Source organism: Macrobrachium nipponense, chromosome 21 (genome assembly GCF_015104395.2).
Source record: "Macrobrachium nipponense isolate FS-2020 chromosome 21, ASM1510439v2, whole genome shotgun sequence".
Taxonomy (NCBI): Eukaryota; Metazoa; Arthropoda; class Malacostraca; order Decapoda; family Palaemonidae; genus Macrobrachium; species Macrobrachium nipponense.
In genome coordinates this window covers 45,781,454-45,791,746 of record NC_087212.1, presented here as the reverse complement: position 1 = coordinate 45,791,746, position 10,293 = coordinate 45,781,454, and the positions used below count along the sequence as shown (strand labels likewise).

The following is a 10,293-nucleotide window of genomic DNA, read 5'->3' as shown; positions in this document are numbered from 1 at the left end:
TTTTCCTCGTTTCTGTAGAGTGAAACCGACCTTATTGCTAATCTTGTAGTGTCAGTTTGGATATTAAGCCTCTTTTTGACTATGTTTTCCTCTGTAAAATCAGTTTGCCTAGTAACGGTCTGAACAGGACCGAAAGTACTCGGCTATCTCGCTTCTTCATTTTTTCCTCGTGGCAAAAACCTTTATTTATACATAACATCACGTTTATATACTTCGTGATCAAGTTATTCATATATATATATATATATATATATATATATATATATATATATATATATATCTATATATATATATATATATATATATATATATATATTTGTGTGCGAGTTTGTTCTACGTATATTACCTACGTTTGTCTCTTGAAGCTATTTACTCGTCCAAAAAAGCGTGGATACTACGTTTGTCTACCAATATTTTTTCAACAACCCTCATGTCTGTAAGTTATTTTTGCAGGTCCTCATACTAAACCTCATTTTGTTAGATACAGGACCTCTAGAACACTGTTTTACATCAGCTTGCAAGGGAATTATCTGAAATTTGGAATGCCAGCTTGGCAAAATTTATATTCCTGATTCATCAGCAAAATACTCATACCTGAATTCTTTAAACTCGAGTCGCTTGTAGAGTCATCTGATGACGTCTGTGGTAAGCCTCTGCCCCCGGACCATTAATTTCCCATAGAAATTGACATATATAAAAATAAATAAAATTATCAATAAATTATTATTTATAAATATACTTTATGTGTTTATTCATCCTTTTAATTATATATATCACAAAATCATTAGCTGACAGAAATATAGTGAGAGTCTGGTTCGTGACGTCACAGACTAACCCAAACATTAGTTCCCTTCACCGCGTCTGCCTCGTCTGGTAAGGACGTACTCCTCCGTGTTGTTATTATATCGAAGATCATCTGTGAATACAGTGGATGTTGAGCATCTTTCTCATTTCTAATTCGTTCTTCCTCTATTGCAGATTAGACACACGGCAACATGCGTGCTAAGGTAAGTGTAATTTCTGCAGATGCTGGATTTTTAAAATGGGTACTTTGTAGTATTGATGGATCGTGGCCGACCGACCCGTTCGTGTTATGTGGACAATTGTGCTTTATTGTTTGTATTTTAATATACATTTGTCGTCTTGGCAGGCAGTTGTATTGTAAGGTTTATTTTAATAGTTAATGCTAATTTAATCATTTACGGACGTTGAAAGGATTCATTGTTTGAATATCGCTGTTTAAGTCAAGTCATCGCTAAGTGAATTGTACCTCGCCTACTAGATACGGACTGTTGTAGCATTGAGCCTACCATTACTCGAGTAAAACAAACATTTTTAAATTATGGGCCCAGAATGAATTACGAAAATAGAGAAAAGACTTATTTGGTAACGTAGTCTATGGTAGACAGAGCACGTGTTCTTCCTCGCATCACGTGTTTTTGGCCTCTGCAACTCAATAGGCCTAATCGACGGTCTGTAAATTAGTGAAGGGTGTGGTTTGATTTTAACAGACTGTCAACAGGAAACAGGCTGCGTTTAATTTAGATACAGGGTAGGAATTTTGTAAAGGTAGATCTGTAAACTGAGAGGACTGACCGGGGAAAAGTTGGTAAGCCGCCGACGGGAGTACAGTCATCTACTATTGGTTTTATCGCTATTTACTGCATTTTATGGTTTGTAGGCCTAGATTTCTCTTCTTTTTTTCTCTGGTTTCTTCAGTGGTGTCTTTGTAGGTGTGTACCACTCTCTTGAGTAAACAACCAAATGACCACAATTTTACTCTTAAGTGACCACTTTTTGCTTCATGTATTTGGTGAAACAGTATTACAATCACATCTTGAGCATACCATTCAAAAGATTTAAGTTTCAAATTTTGGTTGGTATGTTTAGAGATTTAATTGTATTGTTTCATCAATGAAATGTGTGAAATGGTGGCCATATTTGGCCTTGGGTGTGACTGAGCGGCAATAAAGCAGCCACCGTTACCAGAATGCGGCTACCTTCTCAAAAAGTAGTTATTTCACTGCCATGAATATCTGTCAATGTTGTGCTAATTCCGCACACTCCCTAACCATTATTTCATGCAGCTACGAGGTTTTCCTCTCCTTACACCTTTAAACCTTAATGCTGAATTTTCTCAATGCTAAATGGCCTCATTGGTACCAGCACTTGGCTTTTGGCCTAAAATCTATTGTTCTTATTCTTTCTAATATGTCCCACTGTCTCCTAACAAATTGAAACAGGTTTTCCTCCAGTTACACCTTGCAAACCTCTTTACTGTCCATTTCAACATACAATGACCTCTTAGGCCTTGGTTCGTCATTGACCTAAATTCCAGTCTGTTCTGTCTTCTGGCTAGTTGTGCATTATATTGTGGGAATGCCAAAATTCATGTAGTGAAATATGTTGCAAGCCCAGCTTTGTTCATTTTGTCGCAATTGCCAGGCCACACGTTTCCCAGGCTGATTTATTTTGAAATTTTTACTTTAAAACAAAAGTGGTCATGTGTGTAGGCAAAGTCAACCCTGTTTCCCCCCAAATGATTTGTTTAACAATGGCTTGTCACTAGTTGAGACTGCCAGTTTTGTTTTCTGAAGGCTCATTCAATTGATTAAATTATGACCATGCGTTGAGACTGCCAGTTTTGGTTTTATGGAAGGGGCCCTCATTCATTGATTAAACACTTGACATGCGTTGAAAAGTGCCAGTTTTGTTTTCTGAAGGCTCATTCAATTGATTAAACTATGACCATGCGTAGAGACCAGCCAAGTTTTTTTTAATGCAGGCTCATTCATTTTTGATTAAATTATGACCATCTTGTTGAAACTGCCAGTTTTGTTTTCTGAAGGCTCATTCAATTGATAAACTTAAATATGAACCATGCGTAGGCCAGACACGCCAGTTTTGTTTTCTGAGGCTGGGCATCAATTGAATTAAATTTGGACCATGGCCGTTGGAAACTGCCAGTTTTTGTTTTCCTTTTTGAAGGCTCATTCAATTGATTAAACTATGACCATGCATAGAGACTGCCAGTTTTGTTTTCTGCAGGCTCATTAATTTGATTAAACCTTGAGCCATTTTTAGAGATAGTCAACCTTGGTAGACAGTCAAACCCCTGGTTTCCCCAGTCTGAATTTTTAACATTGGCCAAGATGTTTAGACAGTCAGTCTAATTATTTTAAGGCTGGTTTAATTTAACAATGACTGTAGAGACTGCTAACCCTTATGTTCTCAGACCGATTTAAGATTAACACATGTGTAGAGACAGCCAATCCTGTATTTCCCAGGCTAATTTATATAATTTTAACGATTGCCTGCCTAGACTTAATAATTTCCGTGTGTTGAGACAGCCCACTCTGGGTTTCCCAGGCTGATTTATTAAATTCAACAATGCCAATTTTAGAGACAAACAGCAGCGTATTAATTATCGGTTTTACATTTAAAACAAAGATTTTGAGTAATCTCCGTTAATTACCATGAAATATTGGGGCTGGTGTGAAGAATCAATATGACTTCGTGGTACTTTCCTTTCTTGGCTTCAGCAGTAAGCCATGTTCTTGAAAGGCTGCATTTAGAGGCAGAGGGGGGAGAGGGGGGGGGGGCATTAGCTATGGGATTTTACCACCTGTTATAATATATAACCAGAGAACAACCAAACATCTAGGCAAAGAGAATTTTGCCTTGAACTTAATTATTTTTATAGAATAGTCTTGTATAGAGAAATTTGGCTGGAACTATTTTTCCCATAAATTAGTAAACGCCGTGGTTGGTATGGTATTAGCGTTCCACCTTGGTGGTCGCTGGTTCGATTCTCGGCCATTCCATTGAGGAGAGATTAGTCATTTGTAGAGAAGATAAATTAGGTGGCTGATAATGTTGGGCATATATAAGAAAAATAGAAAGTGTATGACTGAAAATGGTACTATAGTCATAGAGCATATCGATCAAAGCCCTAGGCACTAGTCCTTAAAACAAATACAAAAAAATTCTTTCATGGATGCATGTACACAAGTGATCGATGCTGTGTAGCTTAAGGAAGGGGTGTATCACAGATTCCTGGTCTCTGTAACCCTAGAGACATATGAATTGGAATTTGTCTGGGTGCTTCCAAAATGCTGTCCTGTCATAGACCGCCTCTATGCCACAAATACTGGAGACAGTTGTGGTATTGCTGATCAACCTTCGCTTCTTTTGATGATGACTTAACACCATTAACCCACCAATCTCCATTTCTCCAGCATAGCTTTTCAACCAGGAGTTATGGTAAATGTTTGTTTGGTTTAAGTCAGGATGACCAGGTTAAGAAAAAAGCAAGTTCCAAGACAGCATCATCCTATTTGTGACAAACTGCTTCTCAGTCTGGGAGGGTCGCAACAGCATTGAAACTGCATAGTGAAGAATAATAGATGAAACTAAGCCAGGCCTTACCTGGTTTATTCCAAGGATACTCGGCAAAACTAATCTGGTGTCTTGGAGATCTTTTATTCATATCAAATGATTCTTGATTGTCATCACATGGTGGATGAACAGTTCGCGGCTGTTAATGGTCTACCTGACGAGCTATGTTGGTTACAGATTAATGTAGTGGGTTTGTACCTTTGGAACATTGAACCATAGGCTGATGGCAAGTTGATAGATTTTTCATATTTACAGTACTCTACACAAATGTGGTGGGGTTGTGCCCGCGGGGTTTGGTGTTTTGAAACTAATGAGATAATTTTCCTTTTTCAGTGGAGAAAGAAGCGTATGCGTAGGCTTAAGCGTAAGCGCAGGAAGATGCGTGCGAGGTCGAAGTAGACTGCTCTCCCTTTTTAGTAAGTATTGCTATTTAATGTTTATTTCAGTAGGTATTGTTTTGGTGAATATTGCTATTTACTGGGCATTTCAATTTGTATTGCTTAGCCTTAGACTATATACCATTATTCATATGAACCCTAATCATAAGGAGCAATCCTACAAGAGATGCTACTGGCTTGACATTATAGCTACCAAAGAATTGGCAGTCATTTGAAAAGTTAGGAAGTCAGAAAGTAGAGCTCAGTTATTCAAAATGAAAGTAAATATTTATCTACATGCAGTATTGGTGACGGAGTATGTCGTTAATAACTATTCATAATACATTTAAAACCAAAAGAATTAACAAATTTGGTTAACTTTATTCTGAGATGCATAATTAATTGATATTTTTCTTGCAGGTTAGCAGCAGTGGACCAACTGTGAAGCTGCAGTACTTTTTAAGGTATCACTCAATAAATGTGGGAGAGGTAAATCAATTGTATCTTTTTCCTGTCATTTGTAGAATTTGTCACTTGATTGAATTAAATTGCCCCATAACAATGCAGCAAGAAAAATGAAAAAAAAAGCTAGTCGGGCATGGGTCCACGTACATAAGAGTAATTCTGGACAAGTACAAGTATTAAAAAGAATGAAATTTTTTTTTTTGTGTTTTTGTGGTGCTCTACTGATAATATCTATAAAGAGAAGCCTCCCAGAGGAACATGGTGCCCACAAGAAGTGAAGCTATTTTCAATGGGTTTGATGAACAAGTTGAAAAATTGTCTACTCGCAGATAAAGGTTGAGAATTTTACAAGGCCTTTCTTTAATACTGTAATACAAAGATTTCCACTACAAGGGAAAAAACTGATATGTACTGTTCATAGTAATTTAAACAAAATTATATCTGAAAATTACCAGTTCTTTATTAGCTACTTGTAGTATTTATCATTGCATTTAACAAAATCTCTCAAAATTCTTGTTGGCAAGATGTCGTCAACTGGGGGGAAATACTTTACCTGCAATACTGAAAAGCCTTTCTAATTTCTTGGAAGCAACAAGGGCTGATAGGGAGATTGGTGCCATCTTGGCAAGAGTGAAATTTTTCTCAGTAGTCTCTGCACATTTCTCTTGAAATGCAAGGCTGACTGGTCTTTGAAATTCATTATTAATGGAGTCCTGAATCTGTTGATTTTGAACTACCGAACCAGCTCCTGCTTTATCTGAATGTTCTTTGGCACGATCCTCCATGGTTGTACAAACTCGTATCTGTGGACATTGACTGGTTTCTATTAAACGGCTTATTATGGTGTTGGCGCGGTTGCGAGTTTGAATCTCGGGCATTTCACCGAGGAGTGAGAGAGGTTATTTTTGGTGATAGACGTTCACTCTTAATGTGGTTCAGAAGTTGCATAAAGCCGTTGGCCCTGTTGAATAACCACTGGTTCCATGCAACGTGAAAACACCATACTAACAAAACAATTTTTCCTAAAGCATCTGATGCTATTGTTGATTTGTGCTCATATGAACCAATTGTGATGCTCTGCCCAGTGTAATTATGCTCATCGGGTAAACATAGATTATCTTCCTCATCAGTGTCACCATTTGTTTCCGAGGTAGTAATACTACAAACTACATGAACAGAGGCGGGGACGGGGTTGTTGGGAAGTTAGATGTGGTAGAAAAAATTAAGTGACTATTGGTGACAAAAATATTTCTGAAAAGCAATTGGTCTGCCTTTAAAGAAATTTCATGTCATATAGAGGTAGTTCTAGTTGACACTAAATATCTTTGGGAGTGCAAAGTATCGCAGAAGTGTGCAAACGATCCCAACAAAGCTTGGAGGCAAAGCATAATTACAAACTGCACTTTGCTGGTTTGTTGTTGTTGGCAGAATCTCTTAAGTTCCTTTCTGAGAGGATTCTTTGGTCAATTCTTAATCATCTTGCCAGATTAGTCAATTGTGGGCTCCGAAGTGTAATGACCTTTTAAATAAGCAATCGGGACGATAGTTTGAGCTAAGTTTAGGGTAGGGCCTCCTTACCTTGAATGAAGCCAATCTCGGAGATGACTGGCCACATGTGTGATATGATAATCCCTTTATGGACCATAAAGGTGGTGGGATAGTGAGACAAGACTAAGGGAAATTGTTTATGTGAAAGGTCAGTGTCTTCCTCATCCCCTTTAGGAGACCAGGACCAAGTGTAAATTTTTCATCAAAAGTAATTGGAAGACCCAGGCCAACTTTGATGGGAGCTGGTGATAAGTGAGTGAATTTTGGGAAGGGTAGACATGCAATATTGGTGATATGATCTGTTACTGAATATGTAATGTTTGCTTAGGTCTGAAGGTTGTAGTTTTCTTGCAAAATTTGTATTTCCTCTTAACTGTGAAATACAACAGGTATGGTACTTCCATTCAGGCAACTGCCAGAAATTCATGAACAATTAATAGATCATTTGCAAAAGGTCTCCGATATATAAGAAAATGGAGGGAATGATACCCAAAGTACTTTTATTTCAGGCAAACCACATGGAAAGTATTAATGACCAAGCAAGTTAGTATGCTTAGTATTTCTGTAAATGATTTGAGAAAGGTGAATTGAACAACTTTTATCCTTAGCAGATAATTATTTTTTAATCCACCATGTACTAAAAGGAGAAAAAAGCTGCTAGAATTCTTCATTAAAAGGCCAGACCTTTGTGTACAAATTCAAAAGTATATTTAGGAAGAGCTAGGCGTACTTTGTTCCTGTACAGTATACACATATTCACAGCACAATTTGGTTTCCAAAATACAAACCACACCAGACGTACATTTATGGTTAACACAGGAAGCAAATTGCAATAACATGTAATGTAAAAACACCATACAAACAAAAATTGCAATAACTCAATAACTGGTGTACTAGATGTAAAGTATGCAGTGTTATTTTGGAGAGAGGATCTAAGTTACTAATGTTTTCTCAGCACCATAGTGGCGTGATTGGTATGGGTTTTATTTGCCACTTTGGTGGCCAGGAGTTTGATTCTCAGGCATTCCATTGGGGTGTTAGAAGTGTGTATTTCTGGTGATACAAGTTCACTCTTGCTTTGGTTCGGAAGTCACGCAAAGCTGTTGGTCCTGTTGCTGATAACCACTGGTTTCATGCAATGTAAAAACATCATACAAATAAACAAACCAAAGTTTTCTCTTGTAACATAGCCTTTAGTAATATGATGAAATGTTGCACTTATCGATTGGTTTTTGTGGAGTCAGTAGTCGACAAAGGAATGGCAGTACGTAATTGTTACCTGAATCGTAGATCCTCTTCAGCATACTAAAATTCAGTAATAAAGCATTTGAAAGAAAACTTACAAGTTTGTCCATTTCAAATTCTTTATTAAATACTAATGTGAATTGTCACGTAGAAATGGTTGAATATCTACCATTTAGATTTTATTAATTACCAGATAAGTGGATTTTGTTTTGTAGAAACCACAAGATTGACTGACCTCACTCATGCGAACAAGGAATGGCATTAATTGTTACCTGAATCATAGATCCTTTTAAGCATACTAAAATTTAGTAAAAAAGCATTTGAAAGAACTTACAAATTTGTCCATTTCAAATTATTAAATACTAATGTGAATTGTCTTGTAGAAATGGTTGAATAGCTACCATTTAGATTTTATCAATTACCAGATTTGTGGATTTTGTTTTGTAGAAACCACAAGATTGACTGACCTCACTCGTGCGTCGTTTTGGTGAGATGTTAGATTTAACCCAATCATGTATTTTAAACAAATTGCCAGTCTTAGTGGCAGGTTTCATTTGTTTCACGGAAGAAAGTGTGAGGTCAGCTAAAGCAGTGTTACTAGAATGATTAGAATTATTTTGACATGCTGAAATATTTCTTTGAAACCTGATGTGAAACAATTTTTGGTCATCAGGTTAATTAGGTCTTGCAGTGTTTTATAGTGAAAACTGAGCTTGCATCCACTCATCACCACAAGAAGTTCAGTTTTCAAGGGAATGTAATCACCTAGAGAGCCTTGGAAGTTCTTCAACGGGCATAGTAAGTGTTCAGGGAAATATTTTTTGTGCTATTCTGTCTCATACCAAATTAATGAAGAGTTCATGAACCGGTCTGGATACAAATACTGTCAACTATTTCCTGATACCCCCATAGGGGAATAGTCTTGAAGGTTCTCTGTAGGCAGGACTGCTCAATTTCATCATACTTTGTGGGTATACATCATTACTTGGATCCAGATGAAAATGAAAGAAAGCCTTTTGATACCATGGTGGTGTTGGAATCTGTCCACTAAAGTCCAATACATACAATTATTTCATCTACTTGCATATCTGTGGAAGTTGAAATACATTCTACTAGAGCTAAAATATAAAAATTTGCCACTTTAATAAGGTAGATATGTTTTGGTAGCCACAATGGCCTATTAACTTTTCGACTTCCTTAAACCTTTCGAGTTGTGACAAGCCTGAAGTTGAGGTGTAGAGCGGCAGCCCGGACCGTTGAGATACAACGAACGAGATACCGACTGTAACCAATGCCATCTTGAGGGCATTGCTGTAACCCCTACTGGTATTTAGGAGTAGACTTGTAAACTGTGAAACTGACCGTCTGCCGAAAATATATGGGTGGCTTACTTAACAAGCACCACCAATTGCTCGTTAGATTTTGGGTCTAGATCCAATATATGAGATACCAGATGAAACTAATATATAACATATCTGCAGACTCTACTGATTATAGAATGACCAGTGACAGACATTTTGGAGGGTGGGTTCCCCCTGACAGACGCACTGAAAAGGGGGGGTTAATTGGATCTAGATCCAACTTAGGAGATACCGAGTAAAATTTACACTACAATAGCACTGCACATCCTAGAATACTGTGGTGGTAATGACAGACGTTTTAGTGGGTGGTTACCCCCTGACAGACGCCCCACAACTAGTGGGGGAGAGGGGAGACAGGATCTGCATCTAACATGGAGATACCAAGTAAAATCTGTACTACAATAGTTCTGCACATCCTAGAGTACTGTGGTGGTAATACCAGACATTTTAGTGGGTAGTTACCCCCTGAGAGACACCCCACAACGAGTGGGGGATGAAGGGGGAAGGGGAGGGGAGACAGGATCTCCATCCAACATCATAGTACCAAGTAGAATTTGTACTTACAATAAGCACTGCACTTCCTAGAGTACTGCAGTGGTAATGGCAGATATTTTAGTGGGTAGTTACCCCCTGACAGGCACCCCACAACGAGTGGGGGAGGGGAGCCAGGATCTGCATTCCCAACATTGGAGATACCAAGTATAATTTGTACTACAATAGCACTGCACATCCTAGAGTACTGTGGTGGTAATGACAGACATTTTGAGGGTGGTTACCCCTGACAGACGCCCCACAACGAGTGGGGAGGGGGAGACAGGATCTGCATCCAACATTGAAGATATAAAGTGAAATTTGTACCACAATAGCACTTCATATCCTAGAATGCTGTGATGGTAATG

General features: G+C 37.9%; 1 long non-coding RNA gene across 1 annotated transcript; it reads left to right on the top strand.

Annotated features, from left to right (window-relative positions):
• The first annotated feature begins 778 nt into the window (after positions 1 to 778).
• LOC135198000 (uncharacterized) lies at positions 779 to 5,269 on the top strand. Its single transcript, XR_010310707.1, has 4 exons — positions 779 to 873; positions 979 to 1,007; positions 4,732 to 4,814; positions 5,196 to 5,269. It is a non-coding gene; the product is annotated as an uncharacterized LOC135198000 (long non-coding RNA).
• The last annotated feature ends 5,024 nt before the right edge of the window (positions 5,270 to 10,293 follow it).